Source organism: Magnolia sinica, chromosome 1 (assembly GCF_029962835.1).
Source record: "Magnolia sinica isolate HGM2019 chromosome 1, MsV1, whole genome shotgun sequence".
Taxonomy (NCBI): Eukaryota; Viridiplantae; Streptophyta; class Magnoliopsida; order Magnoliales; family Magnoliaceae; genus Magnolia; species Magnolia sinica.
The window spans coordinates 1,528,645-1,547,486 of record NC_080573.1 but is presented as its reverse complement, the minus strand read 5'-3'; the positions used below and the strand labels follow the sequence as shown (position 1 = coordinate 1,547,486).

The window sequence follows — 18,842 nt, the reverse complement described above, 5'->3', positions numbered from 1 at the left end:
AGATGAACAGAACAAATCTATGTTTAAATATTTTCTTATAAATGATATGGACCATTCATTTTGATGGCCATTGATGTATGACTAGGATAAGCAGGTTAAAGTGATTCTTGGGCGGAATGGGAAGTAGAGGTAACCCATAGGATTAATAGTCGAATCCATGATAAGACACTAGGGCCCATAGGATTAATAGTGGAATCCATGATCAGACACTATTTATCATGATTGATCTGGACCATCCACTTTGTTAGCCATTGATCGGATGTTTAGGATCATCAGATTGATGTTATTCTTGAGAGGAAATGGAACTATAGATTAGCCCACAAGCAGGATCCTCGAAATCCAAGAACAGAGCTTTTTTGTAATGCTTTGGACCATCCATTTTGTTGGAGATTGACCATGGCTTGCATTGTCATATCAAAATGATTCTTTAGAGCTGCCTTGTGGAAGGGCCACATCCATGTTCGAACCATTTTTTGCCAAAAGTGGTTTGAGTCCATTTCATTGGCCATTGATTAGATAAATAGGATCAACAAATCATAGCAATCATTGGGAGGTAGGAGGAAGTAGAGGTGGACCCACATGATTGACAACCTAGATCCATATTTATCATGGGTAGGAAGACATATACTTTCCTAACAAACATGGTGAGTTTAAAACTGTCCCCCATTTAACTTATATTTAGAAAGAATAGTCGAACTATGTAAGTGATTGGGCTCATGTAACCAAGAGTTACATTGAATGGGCTCAACAAATCTTCCTGAAGAGCGCCTTTCTCTAATGACTTGGCTAAATTATGAATTATGAAATGTGTCAGAGAATTTTACAGCTATTTTGTGGAGTATGGAATGTTTCACATTTTTTTCTTGAGGAAGGTAGGATTTTTTTTTTTCTTTGGATAATGTCCTACAAATAGAAAGTTTATTTATTTATTTTAATAGTTAATTTACGTTATTGTTTGAATGCTAGCAACTCCTAATCAGAATTCCTATTTAAATGATCTACCACGAAGTAACATTCAACACCAAAAGTTACAAAACAATTTAAACAACAATCCACATGTAACATGCTTGAAACATTATTCAATATGCAGTGATATCCAAATGTTGAACATGCTTCATTGAATTAGTTTTAGGTCTACCTCAACTTCCTGCAGGCTGTAGCAGAGCACTGGCAGGTGCTTCATTGACTGTTGATGTGAAAATTATATATTGATTAACAATGGTGAAATCCGATGGAGTCAGACGATTTGCATGCGCATGAGAAATTTCGCGGATAATTTATCTTTTTACCAACGACAATGAAGATGGATGGAGACTGCTGGATTAAAACGTAATTTAGAAAAAAAAAAAAAAAAGTTATGTCAAGCATGCAAGAAATAACCCAAGAACTTGAAAAAGGACTTTGAGTCTAAAACAACTAAATGGAGATGGCTCTTGTACACGGAAGTGAAGATATTTAGAATAATGGATCTCTCGAGGGCCTGGCTTGTGCTTAAAGTTCAGGACCGTTTCAATTGAGCCAGGTGGTTTAGACCATGTACTAAGCCAGTCTGTGGCCCGAGTCCAGCAATCGCAGTTTTGTAATATATACGATATCTAAAAATTCTCATTTACTCCTGTTGCTACTCTTTTAACTTACACCCAATATCGCTCTATGTGTATGTCGTGGTCGCTATCACGATAAAATTGCTTATTGCAAAGAAAAGGGTGGTTGGCTCTGGTGGGCCCCACCTTAATGTGTTTCTAAAATTTACCCCAACCAACGGATACATCCACAGCTCATGTAGATCCATTATTGGAACTATTCTTTGTTGGGGGACCACATAAGCACACATATATGAATCAAGCAAAGTATTCCAATCACACAATCAAGTTCAATTACAAACACTTTGAATTTAATATGGAAAACCCTTTTTAGAAAAGATTTTAAAAAAAAAAAAAAAAACCATGGCACCAAGCGACAATAACACACTATGAAAGTAGGAAATTACAAGATATAGAGATTATCCGATTTGAATAAGCTTCGAATCTCCCTTACAAGCCCTTGAAATCCTTCGGAATGAATTAAAAAGTTTAGAGAGACACCTTATTCCTGATTACACCCATGTTTATAGCTTTAATTATGAGAATCACAATCGAAATAGGGTTTTCTAATTCGTTGCTAAGGGTTTAAAGGGCATAGCTAGGTCTCATCAAGTGGATTCGAAGTTTGTTCGAGTCAGTAACACTCAATCTCTTGTAATTTTTGCTTTCATATGGTGCATATTCGTCGCTTTACACCGTGGGTTTTTTTTTTTTTTTTAAATCCCTAAAGTACTGTTTTTCCACTTAAAATTCAGATTGTGTTTGGTCTTGGTCATGCGATATATTGTGTGTTCTTTCTTGATTCGTCTCTATGTCCTTTAGTGGTTGCCCAACATACCGTGTCAAATCACACTGACCCAACAATCTAACCATCTAATCGGTAGCCTTTGATATGGACGGTCAAGATTGTATACATGAAAAATAGTCAATCAACAATTCAAATGGTTTATTTTTTGGGGGCCATCATGGACTACTTCCTATCATCAAAAATTACTTTCGATAAGGAAACCATAACCATCCCAATCCATGTCTTGGAAAAAAGGATTACTACAGAAACAAGACTAAATCAAGGATGGCTTGGATCACCCTATCAGTATGAGCTATATAAAATATGTTCTGGACTTAATGGACAGTTCAGATTGAGTGGACTGTGAAGTGACCTAATCCAACCAGGAGAATTATAATTTAAAGTGTTCTTGGAGCACTGGGGCATTTCTAATATGTACACATAGATACACGTCTTACAAAAGAAAAAATTACATTGCAATGTAAAAGTGTTTTTATTAAACTACCTCATTGATTACAATTATTTTCACTAAAATATCTTCAGTTAGAGAAATCATATATTCAGGTGGGTTAATTTTTGTAAACGATGAAACTGGCATTTTAATTCATTTTTACAATGTGAACGGCTTGTGCAAGCAGTACATACTAAAATTATCACACAAGAAATTGCACTAAAGGTGACTAATTTTTAGTGCATGTGTATTAATTGAGATGGGCACTTTTATCATTTATAAAAAAATAACCCACCTAATCTAGCTTCCATTATATTTCTCTAACCGATGATGTCGGGGCAAAACTAACCAAATTAAAGAGGTAACTTAATAAAAACCTTTTCCAAAATAACTGAATTAATGAGGTAGCAAAAGGAGGGTGAGATTTTGGAAGGCTAGATTCCCTTCACTAAAAAGAGGGAAAAAATTGTCCTGTGCCATGTTCCGAGAGAGATTAATGTTGTGGCAGATGCTTTGGCACGTTGGCAGGCAGATAGCAGATCAGGAGGCTGTTCTCAGAGCCTCCCATCGTCTGTCAAAGGTTTCTTTTCCCTTGACTGAATGGGCCCAAGGAAACCGAGGACGAGATCCAGTTGTGTAATGGCTCGAATCTGTATGTTCCTCGTTGTATAGTTCCCTATTTTATGAATGAATTTTTCTTTTTTACGAGGAAAAAAAAAGAAAGAAAGAAGAAGAGTATGCAGTTTGTATTGAGACACTTAGGCAGTTGATTAATTAATTTAGACTGTCCATCAGGCTCAACATACATTTCATGGACTACCATATCCATGTCATACACAAAAACAGGTAAATTAACCATTCCATCAGCTAATTAGTTGGGGACCTGGCATCATGGACTGTTTATGCTCATCAACTCGGAAAAATGATGGCTAGGAAAAGCAAGACTAAATCAAGGTCAGGGATGGATTGAATCATCATATCTCTGTGATTTTTGCATGGTCTACCCTATAAAAATCTGTTCTAGACTTAAGATCAGTACTCATAATTACTTGTTTAGCAGTGTCTACTTGAATTTACTGCCCCTTAAAAAAGTGAGTTAAAAGAGTAGTTGGGTAGTCTATAAAAAATAACCTCACTTAGTTTAGCTTCTCTTAGATTTCTCTAAGAGAAAATATCTTCTGTCTGGGACCGTGGATTTGGAACCCGGTAGATTGAGAATCTCCTATATTTGAAATCGTCCCGTTGTCTTTGGCACCCTGGATCCATAATCCCATATAATCCAAAAGTAGCTATGCATTGTATATTTATAGGCATTGAATTTAATTAGTAAATCAACCTTAATATCTTTAATTAATGTACGTATGTAATGTTTGTTTGACACAATGATTGTATTAAGCCTATTGAAATATATATTTTGCCCAAAAATCATGAAATATCAAGTCTCGAATGGGCCACAGGCAAGAGTTCATATACCAATGACTAACCAACGATTTTTAACCATTAATTTAAATGGACAATGTTTGGTCGACACAAATCATCATATTAAAGTAATTATAATGATGCAATTGATAATCTAATTATTTTGGTATATGATCAGTAGGCCATGTGCCCAATAGATTAATAGTCTTCTAACACATGTTACACGTACGACTCTTGGAAGGATTTTAGATGTAATATAAGCTTTCACCGTAGATTTCAAACCCCCTCCTTCAGGGGATTTCAAACCCCCAATTACTCTATGTTGCCAAAGATATCAGGGGATTTGAAATCCCCTCAAATCTCCTCAAACCCTCTCAAATCCATGGTAAAAACAATCGAAGTAGTGAGGTAGATTAACGAAAGCATTTCTCAAGATGTAATTTATATAAGAAGTAGACAGTAATACGTAAAAATGCTAAAAGAAATTAAAACCAAGCTTTAACGTAAACGGAAACAATTTTTCTATGCAGGGGGGACTCAAAATGCAAGCATGCTCTATTGAATCAGTTGTCTAAGCATACCTCAACCTCCAAACAGTCGTATAACAGTACGGCACTCGTTTGGCCTACCGTTGATGTGCAAAAATGGCACGAAATAGATAGGTGAGATCGAACGGTTGTAAAGGCACTGATGAGAAATCTGTAGCAACGATGGACAGACGGCCAATGGAAGGAAATCAGAGGAAATAGCAGGCACAAAAGAGGCCCGGAACTTCAATAGTCACTCAAAGCTTACAAAGACCATCGACCATACAAACGTTGATGAAGTTCCTGCGCTGGAAATCTAGTTGGGACCCACCGTTATGTTTGTGAGACATCCACCCCGTCCATCCGTTTTTTGAGCTCATTTTATGAATTGAGCCCAAAAGTGATAAGGATCCAATACTCAGGTTGGCGGCATTAAAGGAAAAGGTAGGTAGAGAAATTTCTACCGTTGAAACCTCCCTGGGGTTGACAGTGATGTTTGCATGCCATCCATACCGTTCATAACGTCATTCCTACTTGGATGAACTGAAAACATTAATATTATCCTGATTCGAAAATTCTCTGGCCCCATGAATATTTTAACTGTGAAAGTCCAATCCTTGCGTTTTCCGCCCACTTGAGTATTGGATCCGGCTCATTTTTGGCTTCAAGTCCTAAAATGATCTCACAAAACGGATAGACAGTGTGGATTTCTCACAAACACAACGGTGTGCCCCATCTAGGTTCCCAGTGCAGGAACTTCATACGGAAGCCTTATGCAGTAAATCGGCCTCCCTTGATGGCTGTGGGATAAGACAGAAAAAGTATATTTAAGCCAAGTTAGCTCCCCTAATACAGCTGGATTGTTGTTTTATTGATTGCAAATGGTCTTCAGAAATATTTGATACTCTGTCAGAGTACGCCACTTGATAGATGCATTCACAGGCGGTCAGGAAATTGTTCAGTGACATACATTAACTCAAGTCAAACCAACTAAATTGCAAGTATTGTTTGGTTGTAATCCCAAAATCAGATCGGTTGGACAATCCCAACCTTTGATTCCTCAGGACAACTGGATATTTATATTTTTAACCGTCCTGTAAATTTCCATCCATCTGATTGTCAGGTAATCAAATATGTGTAAATTTTTTGTTCACAGTACATCTAAAGGGGACCCATAATTTGGACAGTTTAATGTGAATTAGTTGTATGCTAAGTATTCAGTTTCCACAAGTGCCTGCGGATCATCCATTACATTCTATCAGAGTATCAAAGTTTTCCTTTAAACAAAGTGATTAGATTATCTATTTAATGACTGCAATATCAAAGTCTTGCAACTTGTTAATAAATTAACAGGTTTTAATGTATTCTATGGTTTAATTACATATTATCCCATGTGCCTCACAAGCAGAGATAGGTGATGGTTCGGAACCGTCCATCTTCTAGGTGTCATTGTGGCCTGGCCAGTTTACAATAACCATACTTAAAGAATTATTCTGACCTTAGATGTATGGATTTCCATGTGAACAGTTAATACTTTTCTATCGCAATTTTAAACGGCTATAATCATTCAGGAGCGGATTGCCTGTGGCTGCGTGGGGTTGACGGAAATGTCTGTATCAAATCCACTCCGTCCATATGTTTTGAAAGACCACATTAGGAGAGGATTATAAAAATAAGGAAGATCTGAAACTCACGTAGGCCACATCGATAAAACAGTGGGAACAGCAACTTCCACCATTGAAACCTTCTTGGAGCTGACCGTGTTGTTTATATACCATCCAAACCATTCATAGAATTATTACCACTCAGATAAACAGTAGAAACAATTATCATCCTAATACAAAACTTTTGTCTTTGCCAAGTGTTCAAACCACACTGTTTCGTGTGGTATAGCGCACATGAGTTTTGGATCTGCCTACTTTTTAAAACCCTGTTCCACTGTGCTCTTTCAAAACAGCTCGGACGGAGTGGATTTTTCATGGAAGTCTCTTTAGGCCCCACACAGCCTCGGGCACAGAGATATCTCATGTGCCCGGGGACGCGGATTGCGTCCTACCTCAGCCCGGACGGTGATCCATCCGGACAGGGCTCTGTGGGGCCCACCGTGATGTAAGTGTTTTATCCAAGCCATTAATTGCTTTTCTTAGATAATTTTAAGGTATGATACAAACACTGAGCAAGGTACAGCGCTTAAGCGGAACACAAAGTGGGGATTTAATGTGCACCATTAAAAACTTCTTGGGAGCTGGATAAGTTTCGGATCAAGCGAACAACATGTTTAGAATATTGCCCACTCTTTACCATCATAGGTTTTTGCCTGCATCTTCATGTCTAAATGAGCAAGAGTACAATCTTCATTTTGTAGGCCATGGATAGGATGATTAGGGTTATCAAATCAGAATGATTCTTGAGAGGAATGGAGGACAAAGAGGTGGGGCCACAAGATGGTCTAATCCTGGGCCAAGCTCACACTGGTCAAAGCTTTGTAGACCCCACCATGATGTATGTTTTTTTTTTTAACGTCCATCCATTTTTCTAAATCAATTTAGGGCATGGCCCCAAAAAATGAGGTAGAACCGGAGCTCAAGTGGATCACACCACAGGAAGTAGTAGAGATTGAACACCCAGTCATACATCATGGTGGGCACTATGAAGTTTCAGTGGTGGGACTCATCATCGCCACTTGCTATGGTGAGGTCCATGAAGTTGTCCACGAAGTTTCAGTGGTTGGACTCATATTGCCAAATGAGATAGAAAAGACCGGTATTGGGCTCGGTACTAGAGTCACTACCCAAGACAAGTCCCTAATCGATTACACCCAGATCCATAGCTCAAGTGGTAGACAAAGCGAAAGATACATCGTTTCAACACTGAGGTTTTGGTATCAATTCCCTAGAGGGGGGTGGTGTGAATTAACAATGGGTGTACTAACAAGCTAACATAAAAAAATAAAAGTCCCTAATCGATTCCCAAATGACTTTTTCTCATAAATGACCGGGAATTGTAAAAAATAAATTTACCTACTTAATGTAGGATTTACATTATGTACCTTTTTGGGAAGGTTTACAACGGGGGTGGATTAGGTACTCCCCCCACCAGTTCGGAGGCTCCTAGGGCAACTGAGGGTCGACCTTGGTATTTGAATTTTATCAACACCGTCCATCCATTTTTCAATATCATTTTAAATTATTAAGACAAAAATGGAGAAGATTAAAGGCTCAAATGGACCACAAGTTGGGGATTAGATTCCTACCGTTGAAAAATTCTTGGGGACCATAGAAGTTTTGGATCAAGATGATATTTGTTTTTTCAATTCACTCAGGTGTATATGACCATATCAACAGGTTGGATGGCAAATAAAAAACACGGTGGACCCTAAGAAGGTTTCAATGATGGGCATCCTTAGCACCACTGCTTCCTGTGGTGTGGTCCAATTGAGCGTTGGATATGTCTTATTTTTGGGTCAGTACTCTCAAATGATATGGAAAAATGTATGGACAGTTTGGATAAGATTAAAACATCACGGTAGACCCTCAATAGCCCTCAAAGCCTCCATCTATCTGGAGCTCCAAACATGCGGGGGAAGTACCTAATCCGTGCCTGTTTTCAACCAGCTACCCCATTAATTAAAGTAATTACCATTGGTCTAGTTTCCATTAGATTTTGTTTATGAAAGTTGGTAAGAGGTTGGCAGCTCAAGTGGTCCCCCTACCATGATGTTCATGTAAATTCCACATGGACCACCAGGTGTATCACCCCATGTTTTGTGTGGGTCCCAAAAACCAGCCCCAACCATGATTCAAGTGGATGACATGATTGGAAAAAGTATATAAAGCAATGGTCTCCCTCCAAATTGTTTCCTTCCGTGTGGCCCACCTAAATCATGGATGAGTTTGATTTTTAGGTCTCATGCCTATGTTTTGGTGTGGCATCTAATGGTTGGAATGAATTTTATATAATCATCACGCCTTTAAAGATTAATGGTGGATGCCTCTCCATTGATTATTCCCTTTGGTGTGGCATACCTTAATCATTGTTAGCCTGCTATTTTGGCCCTGGGCCTAATATGGGATTATACATCTAATGGTCAGAGTGGAGTTTACTTAGGGGGTTGAGGGGATTTCAAATCCCTTGGTTGTTTGGCGCCATAAAGTAAATGGGGGTTGCAAATCGGGTTTCAAATACATTCAAAGAGGGGGTTTGAAATCCACAGTGAGAGCTTGGATTACATTAAAAATCCTTACTAGAGTTGCATGGGTAACATGTATGTCACCAGACTATTATTCTATTGTGCGCATGGCCCACTTCCCAAAACAATTAGATTATCAGTTGCATCATGATAATTACTTTAATATGATTATCAACATCATCCCAACATTGTCCATGTAAATCCACGGTTAAAACTTGTTGGTTAGTCACTCGGACATGATTTTGTGATTGTGGCTCATCTGAGACTTGTAATTTCATCATTTTCAGGCAAAGCATATATTTCAGTGGGCTTATTGCAACCATTGTGTTAAACATTTGATACATTCACTAATTAGAGATATTAAAGTTGATTTAGTAATTAAATTCAAGCCCATGTAAATATACCATGCATATCTACTTTTGGATTAAAGTTGATTCCTAATCCAGGGTGCCAAACACAATATGAGGATTTCAAATACATGGGGCACTACGTGAAAAATGGCAAAAAAGGACAGATTTCGAGATGGATCTGAACTGTCTCTAAAATTGCTTGGTTTAAAGACGCTTTAGAGACGGCCGTAAACCGTCTCTAAAATTTTAGACGGCCCCTAACCGTCCCTGATATTCATAAAAATATGAACCAGAACAGATCGATATATGCGACCATCTGAGACTGTCATCGACCGTCTTATATCCAATTAATCAGAGATGTCCTTGGCCGTCTGCATTAGAGACGGTCCTTGGCCGTCTTTTAGTTGTAATCTGAGATTGTCAAAGACCGTCGCTGAGTCCTAAGCCGTCTTATAGCCCAGTAAAAGACCGTCTCTACTAGAGACTCTCAAAGACCATCTCTATTAGAGACGGTCCTAAACCGTCTCTAATGCTAAAATTTGACTTTTCTAAAATAGTTAAGAAGCTTAGAAAAAATAATTAACAAATGTTTAAGAAAAATTTAGATTTAAAAAAAAAAAAATTGTAATTTTAAAAAATTTTAGATTTTGAAAAAAAAAATTAAGCACTTTGAATAATGTTGATAACTTTGAAAAAAAAAAAATTTGATAAAAAAATGATATTTTGAAAAAGAAAATATAAAAAATTAAATAAAATTGTGAAAAAATTGGCAAATTGTAAAAAAAAATATATTTTTTTAAAAAGAAAACTAGATTTTGTATTTTGACAAAAAAAATTAAAAAGTTATATAACAAGATTTCGATAAAAAAAATGATATTTTGAAAAAGAAAATTTAAAAAATTAAACAAAATTGTGAAAAAATTGACAAATTGTAAAAAAAATATATTTTTAAAAAAGAAAACTAGATTTTTTTATTTTGACAAGAAAAATTAAAAAGTTATATAACAAAAGTGAAATTTTAAAAATGATATTTTGAAAAAGAAAATTTAAGAAATTAAACAAAATTGTGAAAAAAATTGACAAATTGTAAAAAATATATATTTTTTTAAAAAGAAAATTAGATTTTGTATTTTGCCAAGAAAAATTGAAAAGTTCGATAACAAAAGTGAAATATTTTATAATAAAAATGATATTTTGTTAAAAGAGTAAAAATATATGCATTTTGAAAAAAAATTGTTATTTTAAAATGGAAATTGAAATTTATCTGTGAAAAATAAAATTACTAAATTATTAGGCACATCCACTAGTTGAACCTTTAATCATTTTTGGACAATCGATAGATTGAAGAATAAATTACTTCAGATGTTTAAATCAAATTTCACTGAAATTGTGTGATCAATCTTGTATGCCTAATATCTTTCTCATATGTAAACTGATTGAGGCGAGTAACTACTCAAATTGAGGGTATTGATCAGTAAAATAGAGTGAACGGACCAGACATGTAAAATGGGCCAAATATTCTAGTCAAAATTGCGACGTGAGAACCTAAGAATTGATGTTAGTAAGTTTTGTGGGCCCCATCATGATGTGTGTCGAACATCAACACCGTGGATTTGATGTATCCCCTTTAGGTTATGAGATATCTCAAAAATCATCTATATACGAAACTCAAGTGGGCCATACCATCTAAAACTATGTGAAGACATCCTAAAAAATATAAAAGCACTTGGTAGGGCCCAAATGAGTTTTGGATGCAGCTGAAAATTGGTCTGACCCTCATCCAAGTGGGACACACATAATGAGTGGGTTGGATATGTGAATCACATTTAGGCAGACCCAATATATGATTATGAATTTTTTAAGGAAACCCCTCTCCACTATATTGTGTGGTGTGGCCCACCCAAGTCATGGATTGACTTTATTTTTAAGCTCTTGGCCCACCCAAGTTATGGATTGACTTTCTCTATATCGTTCAACGCTTTTCTCAGATCATTTTAAAATATTAACTAAAAAAGGGGCGGGTCGAAGGCTTAAGTGGACTATAAAGTAGAGATTGAACGTCCACCATTAAAAATAACATTCATAGAAGTTTTGGATCAAGTTGATGTGGGAAATTTAATCTTGTGGAATTGACCATTGATTAACCTTTAACTAAAATTTATATGATTATACTATCTTAGATGTTTATTAATTGAGCCTTTTTCTTCCTTAACAGAATCCATTACTAGATTGTCTTTTTTGTGTTCATTCTCAAATCCCTAAACCTAGACCTATACCTAATCCTAATCTCAACTCCCTAACCTAAACCTAAACCTAAACTTGAAAACCCAAACCTAAACCCAATCCCGATCCCAAACCCGATTGTTGTAATAATGTAGCTCAATCACGTGGCAACAAACTAGGATGTATCCCTTTTAACACGTGCCCCTTTTTACAAAGCTTTAATTTTTGTTGTTGTTTCTATTAACTTGAATTGAAACACTTTTTTACATTATTTGCTTGCATTAGTTTTATTTTAATGATCAGTTTTATTTTTAAAAAAGTTACACTTTTTTGGAAGAAGTTTCTGCAATTCTTCATGGTTATGAATTATAATGTTTTGTTGGTTGAATATTTTTTATTAGATGAAAGACAAAAAGAAAATTGTTGCTGATTTTTTTCCTTTTTTTAATTTATGATGTTAAACTTATATGTATTTTATGCGTGGATGAATATAATGTGGATATAAGATTGTGTTTGGATGGATGTAGTTTATGTTTGGATGAATTTATGTAGTTTGGGTTTAGATGGATGTGACTGTGAATATGATGAATATATTATATAACAGGCATAATGAAATATATTGTAACAGGTGTATTGACCGTTTTAAATTTGGGGCTCAGGCCCTTTTAAGGACGGTCCATGTCTGTCCTTTGAAGCTCATAAGAGACGGTCCATGGCAATCCTTTTTAAGGACATTCCATGACCGTCCTTTTAATGGACAGTCCATATCCATCCTTTAAAGCCTCATAAGAGACGGTCCCTGGCAGTCCTTTTTAAGGACGGTCCATGGCTGTCCTTTTTTTGTCAATAAGAATGACGGTTTTCAACCGTCCTTTAAGTAATACGACACATCAAAAAATGATGGCCCATGCGACGGTCCAGGACCATCCTTTTTGGTCATTTGAGACGGTTTTGGACCGTCCTTTTTTTGCTGTTTTGGCATAGTGAGGTTCCAAATCCATGCTCCCAAACAGGGCCTTAGTGCATCTTGGGCCCAAAAAATAATAAAAATCAAGTGTGGGCTTCCCCACCCTTCTAATTGATCACCACTAATATAGTAAAAACATTATAGGACATGCACTCGTGATTTTTGAGGAGGCCCACCATTATGCATGTGAGATCCATCTTGACTAATAGATGTGTGTAATCACATGTTAGGGCTAGGGCCAAAAAATAAGGGTGACTTGTGATTAAGGTAGGCCACACCAAAGAAAGCAGTTGGGAGAGAGACATCCACCCTTGATTTTCATCGGGCCTACCATGATGATTATATAAAATCCACTCCAACCATTATATGCCACACCAAATTAAATTTAGGCATGGGGTCCAAAAATCAGGCGCACATGATTGACGGCCTAGATCCATAGTTGTCATAGGTAGGAAGACTTCTACTTTCCTAGCAAACTAGGCGAGTTTAAAACTGTCCCCCTTTTAACTTATATTTAGAAAAAATAGTTTAACTATGCAAGTGATTGGGTTTATGTAACCAAGAGTTACATTGAATGTAGTCACCAAATCTTCCTAAAGAGGGCCTTTTCCAATGAATTAGATGAATTACAAAACCTCCAATCACTCGATTGAATTTTGAATTATGAAACTGGTAAGAGAATTTTACAGCTATTTTGTGGAGTATGGGATGTTTCACTTTCTTTCTTTCTTTCTTTTTTTTTTCCTTGAGAAAGGTAGGATTTGATTTTTTTTTTATTTTTTATTTGGATAATGTCCTACAAATAAATTTATTTATTTTTTTTTAAAATAGTTAATTTACTTTATCATTCGAATGCTAGTGACTACTAATCAGAATTCTTATTGATCAAATGATCTACCGCGAAGTAATATTCAACACCAAAAGTTATATAACATGCTCGCTCGAGACATTATTCAATATGCAGTGATATTCAAATGTTCAACGGGCTTGGTTGAATTAGTTTTAGGGTCTACCTTAACTTCCTGCAGGCTGTAGCAGAACACTGGCATGTGCGTTGTTGTCAACTGTTGATGTGAAAATTATTGATTAACAACGGTGAAATCCGAAGGAGTCAGATGATTTGTATGCCCATGAGAAATGTCACGGATAATTTGTCTTATCATCAACGACAATGGTGAAGGACAGAGACTGCTAGATTTAAAAATAAATATTAAAAAAGAAAAAGAAAAAAAAAAAAAAAGAAAGAAAAAAAGAAAAAAAGTAATGTCAAGCATGCAAGAAATAACCGAAGAACTTGAAAAAGGACATGGAGTCTAAAACAACTAAATGGAGATGGCTATTGTACCTGAAAGTGAAGATATTTAGAATATTAATGGATCTCTCCTAACACCATCACCATGTTAAGTCATTTATTCAGTGAAGATATTTAGAATAATTGGCTTGTGAGTTATGTGCAATCCGTTTAAGATTTTTCTTTCTGATGTTACATATTAAACATGATCTAATGATAACTATCTCCCTCGTAATTAATTGAAAAATGAAAATACAAGTCTAGATTAGCCACCAGATTTGACATGGGTTCTGTTTGTTCTGTACCACCATTCACTAGTTATAATGCAAAGGATAATCTTAATCATCTGTTTGTAGATTATTTGTGAATCGTTCGAGATTTTCTTCCAATGTTCCATATTCAACATGTATTCACATCAATCTCACTCATAGCTGATAGAAAAATACAAGTACTAGTCTAGACTAGTAGACTGAATTCAACATGTATTCACATCAATCGTTTGAGATTTTCTTCCAATGTTTGTTCCATACCGCCATTCATTAGTTATGATGCAAAATTACATAGATCTAATCAATAGGTTAGGTCGGTGAGACGGAGGATAGAAGAAATTAAATACGTTCGGCCATTTTCTTGAAACATTAATTCATACGCCCCAACATGGATTGCTAATAGGTATTCTATGGTTAGCATTAACCATCTGATTTATGGATTCTTAAAACAAGTATTTATAACAACATGTCCAAGATTTAAAAATTCAGATCATCTTATCAACATGATTTTTTGTATCGTGTCTGGTCCTAGTGGTTTGGAGTGAATGGACAGTCCAAATCAAAGATTGACCCCTCTTGCATCATATCAGCCATCTCACATTTGATCACTTGAAGGGTTATGATCATCTGATCGACATGATTTTTGCATCATGCTCCATAAGAGGCAACGATATATAGAGAAATGATCACGTGTAGTTGACCCATTCAAATTTTAACCCATTGTGTGATGTACGTTGAATATCTTATCCGTGCAAAAGGTGGTCCACACCACGATGATCACATCAGTTGTAGTAGTCGTGCCCGACATGAAAAGAGCTTAGAAAAACAGGGGATGGTATAAATAACAATACATATAAATCGTGCATGGATGGTAAATGAGGCATCACAACTTAGGAGATGGAGGGGAACGATCACCTTAGTTTCCACACTCTTTACCCTTAACGGTGGGTCACTCTTCATTTTTATTTTTAGCAAGTTTGTTTGCCATTGTATTCCTTTTCAAATGAAGAAAAGAAAAAAGAAAGCACCAAAGTACTTTTCCAATCTGGTAAAGTTTGGGGAATTTCTAATCATGACAATCTGAGTTACCAAGTAGAATAAAATTATTTTGTGAAGCACGGGATGTCAGATATTTTGTTTGTTGAGAGAGCTAGGATTTTTCTTTAAGAGAATGTACTATAAAAATTATAAGTTTTACTTAATTTCTTTCATTGTTTGCATGCTACCAACCAATCATGAGGATTTTTAACTGAATAACTACTATTTATTTATTTATTTTTCCAACTGAATGAACTACCATGAAGCAACGTTCAATACCAAAAGTTACATAAGAGCATAAGAACAATCAACCTGTAATATAATGAAACAGTAGTAGTCAAGTGATACCCACATGTTGAACATGCTCCATTAAATAAGTTCTAGAGTCTACCTCAACTTTCCTGTAGCAGTGCACTCGCACGTGGGTAAGTCTTCAATTGTTGATGTGGAAACCTTTGATTAGAAATGGTGAAATATGATGGAGTCACGTGATTTGCATGCTCAAAAGAAATGTCACGTACGGATGACTTGATTCTTGTCGTCAAAAAAAAGGCAATGGATTAGAGACATTGTGTGAAAGAAAAAATATTTTAGAAAGAAGAAGTAACTTCTAATAGGCAATGAATAAATTAAGAACTTGAAAAATAACCTTGAGTTAAAAACAACTAAATGTTGATGGCGGTCATACATAAAAGTGAAGATATTAAGAGTAATGGATCTCCTATCACCATCATCATGTTTCTTTATTTATTTACACAAGTTGTCCTAAAATAATTGATTAGTTTATTTATTTACAATGTTTCGTATTAAACACCTACTCACAACTACTAGTACTATTCCTTCTAAACTTTAATAAATAAATAAATTTACAAGAGACTAGTAAACCGGATCTAACATGGATTGTCTGTTTGTTCCGTGACGAATCTAATCAGTAGCTTGAAAAAAAAAGAAGAAAAGGCTGGCAAAATGAAGCACAGAAGAAAATATGGCAAGTCATTTTCTTGAAACATCATCTGATCATTGCAATATTAACATGGACTGAACATCACCATTCAGTAGGCCCCAACTTATTGTTTATGATTACATAGGTACTCTTTGGTTAGTATTAACTATCTGATCTGTGGCTTTTAAAACCAAGTATTTATAGCAAAATATCCATGATTAAAATAGTTAAAGTCATTTTTTATATCACGTACTCCCCATAGTGGTTTCACACGGATGGGGTATTACCCCCACCAGTACCTAGCTCGAAACGGACGGTCAGTCAGGGGCTTTATGGGAGTCACTATGATATATGCATTTTTATCCAAGCCATTAATCCGTTTTGAAATATCATTTTAGTACATGGGCCCAAAAAGGAGTCAGATTGAAGGCTCAAATGGACCACACTACAGGAAACGGTGATGATAATGACCCCCACAGTTGAAACCTTCCGATGGCTGACTGTGATGTTTATTTTCCATCCAATCTGTTCATAAGGTCACGTAGACTTGGATGAAGGGTAAAAATAAATATTAGGTTAATCCAAAACTTCTATGGCCCCAAGAGGTTTTTAGCGATAGGCATTCAATCCCCCCATGGTGTGGTCCACTTGAGTATTCGATCTGCTCATTTTTGGGCACATCACGTAAAATGATTTGTAAAAAATGGATGGACAGTGTGAATAAAATACATACATCATGGTGGGTCCCACAAAGCCTCTGACAGAACCGTCCATCTCCAGTACCCAATCCCCGTCCAGTGGTTTGGAGTGAACGGACAGTCCCATCTTGTGCATCATCTGAAAGCTTTGGGATGGTTGCTAACTTCCACGGGGAAGTAGGGATATTAGCATAACCCATATCAACCATCTCATATTTGACATTTAAAGGGGCAGGACCATATGATCAACATGATTTTTGCACCTTTGCCTGCCCCATCATACCGGTGGGCCCCATATAATGAATTGATTGGATGACATGTACTGTCCCGTCGTGAGTATTCCCTGAGGCCCACTCAAGTTCCAGATCAGCCTAATTTTTAGGCTTCACGCCAAACAGGGAAGGCACGCCTGATCGGTGGAGTAGATATCACACATCCGGGCCATTAAGAATCAAGATGATCTGCAACTCAGATGGGCCCCAGTGAAAATGAAGAGTGAGCATACCTATAACCTTATTTCCTGTTTGGTAGCCTCATCAGAGTTTTTAATAGAGCCAATTTTCAGACTTTAGGTTAACCAAAGGGCCTGTTTGGTTGGGCGAATTAAGAGGGTGGAAGAGGGGTCACTACAAGAAAACTAACCTTTACCGGCGGTCAAAACCACCGGCAAAGGCCCATAAAATCGCCGGCAAATCCTTTGCCTGCAGTCAGCTAATAGCCAGTAAAGCCTCAGTCGGTAAAGGCTTTACCGGCGGTTAGGACCTTTACTGACAATTGTGCTGGACGCCGCCAAATTGCCAGTTTTTGGTACACTACCTTGAAAATTGGTAAAAAGCTACGGCTAAAATTCGTAGCTAAAGGTGACTAGCCCATAGTGTAGCTGTAGCCATAGAGCAAATCTTTCTCCTTTTTATATATATATAAAAAAGTGAAATTGAAGACAAAAATCTGGCAGAAATGTACAAGAAACACAGATTGCAAAACAAAAATAATGATTCACTCACCGAAGGAGTAAAGCCATTAAATGGAATTTTCCCTGCTTTTGAATCTGCTAATAGATTCCTAGCATTTCGAATATATGATGCCAAACCCACCTGGATAGCTTGAATTAAGCCGAGTTACCTATAGAAAAGAGCTACTTGACATCAATAAACAGATATGTGAAGAGTATTAACAATCTTGCTGACAAGTACAAAGCAATGAAGTGCTTGTAGGCCTAAATTCAGGCATAATTGATTAAAAATCCTTCACACAAGAAGGAAAAAAAAAAAAAAGAGAGTCAAAAAGTAGCATTCAACAAATTGATGCATGGAAAATAATTAATCATTTGATTCTATCCTTAAAAAGTCAAAAAACTATCAAGGCAACAAATGTTGTAACTTGAATTCCATTACATCTATTGGCCCTACATTGATGCATGTGTTTTATCCATGCCCGTCCATCCATATGCACCCTTCACACGTGACATTTAAGCGTACACGTGACCAATATCAGTGGTGAATCTGGTTCATTAATTACATTTCTATGATCTGCTTTAGGTGACATGGATGAAACTGGATGGTATCTAAGATGTGTTGAGAATCTGAGCAAGAATCTTCTACATAATGATCACAATAATAGTAGTAAAGGAACATATTTAGAAAGTTGAGAATCTATTAGCATCTACAACAACTCTCAATTTAATTACACTCTAATATTTTAAAAAAAATAAAATTCAAAGAAAACCATTCCAAAATATCAAAGTATTACCTCATATATTTTTGGGGTAAATGAAAACCCACGCCTCATTTTTCTGCATAGATAAAGAAACAAGGTTCAAAAACTGAATCTCCCTGCCGCATGTGAATGCATTTCCTCAAGTCAATTTCATTAACGTCTAGCTATGCTGATAAAGTAAAGCTTAAGGAAAATTAAATCATTAAGAAGAAAGATGACTTACAAAGCATATAGAAATGTGTTGCAATATACACTTGCCTCTTTCTCCCGGTCAGTACGCTACGTGATTACTATAAGGATGAGGGTCTGTGAAGCAATCCCAGTAATCATTCCACTCCAAATTCCCTTAATACCAAAGACAAATAAATAAAATTTCACATACAGAAATATA

At 36.2% G+C, this 18,842-nt stretch overlaps 1 protein-coding gene across 3 annotated transcripts in view; it reads right to left on the bottom strand.

The window, feature by feature from the left end:
- LOC131234105 (disease resistance protein At4g27190-like) overlaps window positions 1-18,842 on the bottom strand; it is a 39,363-nt gene that overhangs the window by 6,951 nt on the left and 13,570 nt on the right. Inside the window, exons 1-2 of one of the 3 annotated variants that reach the window (XM_058231052.1) lie at window positions 4,822-4,913; window positions 1,139-1,317 (exon numbers count right to left, since the gene is read on the bottom strand). The exons of 1 other annotated variant lie outside the window; for it this stretch is intronic. The gene's annotated coding sequence lies outside the window, so the exon portion shown is untranslated. Of the gene's footprint in view, window positions 1-1,138; window positions 1,318-4,821; window positions 4,914-18,842 lie in introns of those variants that run through there. One more of the 3 variants, XM_058231044.1, reaches the window with a different exon arrangement.